This window comes from Benincasa hispida, chromosome 7, assembly GCF_009727055.1.
Source record: "Benincasa hispida cultivar B227 chromosome 7, ASM972705v1, whole genome shotgun sequence".
In the NCBI taxonomy this organism is placed as follows: Eukaryota; Viridiplantae; Streptophyta; class Magnoliopsida; order Cucurbitales; family Cucurbitaceae; genus Benincasa; species Benincasa hispida.
Window position 1 is genome coordinate 30,503,820 of NC_052355.1, and position 4,091 is coordinate 30,507,910.

Below are 4,091 nucleotides of genomic sequence, written 5' to 3' on the forward strand. Positions count from 1 at the left end.
TAAATTGTTCATGTGGCGACATGCAGGTGAAGGTATCTTATACAGAGAGTTCGTATAAGACCTTACCGCGAAATGATTAATCTCTCTTTGTAACACCGTTGACTGAAGATATTGACATTTCGTAGGACAATAGTGTAGCTCGATCTCAATCATGAGTGAGTTATGGACTCCAATCTACGAAGAAAGTAATTTGATTTGTATGGATGAGAGAGACCCGCATCGTCGACTCAATAAGTCTACCATCTTGGAAACTTGTTCAACATAACTACACAAGATGAAATTCACTCATTTTCATCTTTACGACAAGTAGAGGAACTGCTTCCTTAAGAACTGATTATGGGTTTTGAACAATGAGGCCTCACCCTCTCATTGGCCCGAGAGGGATTTAGTTTATAGTTGGACTATAAACTGAACAAAGAAATTGCATTAATTGTATTACTTACAGTTATTATAATGTATGAAGGTACGTTATAATATAAATTTTATTTTGAATTATATTAAAAAACCAATCTCTGTAATATAAGAGTATTAATATTTGAATAAGATTCAAATATTGAAATAATATGTATAAGATTCATATTACATGGTATAACGTATATCTACATTATATTATAAAGTTAATTTTGAACAATATTCAAAACTAAACTATATTAGATGAGAGAATAATGTATTTGAATGAGATTTAAATATGGAATAATATGAATGAGATTCATATTAAAATTATAACTTAAAATTTAATATGAATGAGATTCATATTTAAACTATAGGTTATGAGAGATAAATATATTTGAACATAATTTAAATGTAATATTAATTAAATATATAATATTTAATTAATTAATGTTTATTTATTTAATTAAGTTAAATTAAATTGAATTTAACTTTGTGATTAGGGGAGTTAAAGGTTGGTAAAGGGAAATAACTTCCTCCTCTGATTGAAAAAAAGAATAATGTATTGTGTGATGTGGATGGGTATTCTTTCTGACACATAAGGTTGGCAATGGGGTGGGACGGGGCCAGGATGCACTCCCTGTCCCCGTTCTCGTGGGGATTTATAATCTTCGTCCCCATCTCATTCTCCGTTTTAGGAGTCGGGGTCAAGATAGGGAATTCTCGTTCGGAGACTGGGTCCCCACTGGAAAAAACTCCTCGTTTATATTTTTATTTTTAATTAATTATTTATTTAAAATCAATTAAATTTTGGTATTTATATTCAAATTTTAAATATTTAATATAACAAAGTAGGATACACTCCCTGTCCCCATCCCCGGTCGGGGACCCGTTTTTTATCTCCTGTTGGGGATTTTTGCCAAACCCGATTGACACACTCTCAATTACCTGATCAATAAGGAAAAAGAAAAATTCTCTCTCAATTATCAACACTCACAAAAACAAGGGTTCCGACATAACCCAATCCTTGCTAGAGAATGATGGGAAAATCTATGTGATAATGTTTAATTCGGGATCAAAGAAGAAATTACTGAGACTGTGATCACAACATAGATTAAGGAGAAGTTTGAAGATTTGTTTTCGAAGGTAACTATTTTCTCCTTGAAATTTATATGTAAAATGCAGGTTGTAAATTGTTGTTTATTTTTGTTTTCTCTATTTTTATGGATCTTCTAAACTAAACTACAATGGCACGGGATTTATGCGCTTTCACATTGGGATTCGATCCCTTCCGGGAGTTGTTCCACTCTTAAGGGAAAGGTTAGCCAGGTGCACTTGTGCAAACAACAAAAGCTGCACCTAAGGCATTAGTGAGATCATTGAGGGCTTTGAAGGGACCATAAAAGTAAGCAAGTTTAGCGTAGTTGGGTTGAAATTCTCTCTCTATCCTGTTAAGATAGGTGTTGTCGATTTCGAGCGAGGAGGACGACAACTTGATATATATATATATATATATGCCAATTTATGATTTTTAGCCATATATTTGCACATAAACTAAAATTAATATCAAAACAATAAAATCTGCCACGCTTAAAGTTAAACTCAGGGTACATTTACATGAGGGAAAACATAATAAATTAATGGTAATGTGAAAAGTTGGCACATTTGTGTATATTGTTTACTTGTGTTCCATACTTGTACGGGCATTTGGGACCACTTCCAAATTTGTAATAAAAAGCGCAAACGGATTGACGAGCATAAGGTGCTCAATTCAATTGCATTTGAAAATTACGTCAATATCCACTATTATTATTATTACAACATGAGAATAATGAATTTGTCACATTTATTGTTATAGTTGCCATTAAACCCTGAACGGTAATTGTAAATGTGATATATTCATAATTATAAGTAAACATGATTAAAAAAACAATTTTGTTTGCGATGGTGGCCTATTACGATTACACAAATTTTTTATTACGAATGATAAATGTGACCTTAATTCTTAATTAAAGTAATAATTGATGCATACCAAGATACATCTACTTTTATGCATTTTACTCACACCATGTACAAAAAGTAAATAAATTAAAGTATTTTTAGAAAAGGATAAAATTTTAACGTGGGATGTATTTTTGTTTTAATAAAGTATGATTAGTCTGAGAAAGAAGGAAGTGGGCCGGATTGAATGGGAAACGAAAAACAAGGTTGGAGGTTTTTAGGGAGCCCCATATCAAATCAAATTCGCAATCGAAAACCGATCTTCCATTGTATCCATGGGATTCCAAAATTAATTCCGTTCGCCGCCGCAACATCTACCGGCAAGGATCTAGTTCATTTCATTGATTCTCTCCACTCTCCAGAATCTGCTCAACTCGAATCGCATCAAACAAAGCCCTAGACATTACATTACAAACACAAAGGTATGCAAAATACTACAGATCGTCGTCTTCTTTGTAATATTCTTTTTCTGCATCGTAAAAACAACCAGATCGCAGATGCCTGAAATTTGTTCCTAATTTTCTCATCTCATTCTTCTGTCGTTTCCTTAAATCATAAATCAAATTGATTTTCAAATCGGTATCGTCATCGAGCGGTCGCATAGCGGAGTGGATATCGCATTAGACTCCGGATCTAAAGGTCGTGGGTTCGAATCCCACTGCGATCGCACCTTTCATTTTTACGATTCTTTCATGGACCCATTTGGTTTCTCCACTGATTTCTCAATCAATATTATACGCGGAAGTTTCCGGTTGAGAGAAGAGACGTTCTAATTCTCTAGATATTACGGGTTGTTTGGATGATAGATATTATTTCGTGGTATAGATACTAAATATCAGGGATCTGGTCTGAGTTTTAAATGTTCATATCTGTGTTTGTGTTTGGATGTTAATTTGTATTAGAAACTCACAGTAACTAATTACTTAATTAAATTTAAGAAATCAATTAAATTTAATAATTAATTTATTGTTATATTAATTAATTCTTTAATTAATAAAATAATAAATAAATAAATACTTTTTAATTAAACACAAGGAGAATTTTTATAAATAGAAAAATAAAAAAAAAAATATTTACACTTTTTGCATTGTATTTTTGGAATTTTTGGTATAAAATTTAAATATTTTTAAATATTTTTTATTTAAAAAACCTCACTATTAAAAGTAATCAAAATCAATAAATACATTAATTAGAATATTGATAATTAACAATAATAATTTATATTAAATAGTTAAGATAACATAAAATATTAATAGTATAGATATTAGTTGAAATTTATTAAGTCTTAATAAAATCAATAGTAATGAATTCTTGATATTAATTAATTAATTAATTTTAAGTTATATTTTATTATTCATCTCTCAAATATAAAAACTTTCACACTTTTGCGTATTAAAAAACTCATAGAAAACAAAGCGGAGTAATGAAATTTATTAAAAAATGAAGTTCTGTAAAAGTAACAATGATATTAAATGTATGAAATTCTATAGGAAAACCTTTGAAACAAACCGAATCTTAAATAATTAGAATCACTTTTTTTAAATATATATATATATATATATTTAAAAAGATTATATTAATCATTTAAAATAATAATAATAAAAAAGCTACATAATCAAATATGGGTCTTTTCATATACAGTAAAATAACCAAATTATTTACAAATATAATACAATATAATACAATAGCAAAAGGATTTT

The 4,091-nt window shown here is 29.6% G+C and overlaps 1 non-coding gene across 1 annotated transcript; it reads left to right on the plus strand.

The window, feature by feature from the left end:
* Positions 1 to 2,985: 2,985 nt before the first annotated feature.
* Positions 2,986 to 3,058, plus strand: TRNAR-CCG. The gene has a single exon. It is a non-coding gene; the product is annotated as a tRNA-Arg (tRNA).
* Positions 3,059 to 4,091: the final 1,033 nt, after the last annotated feature.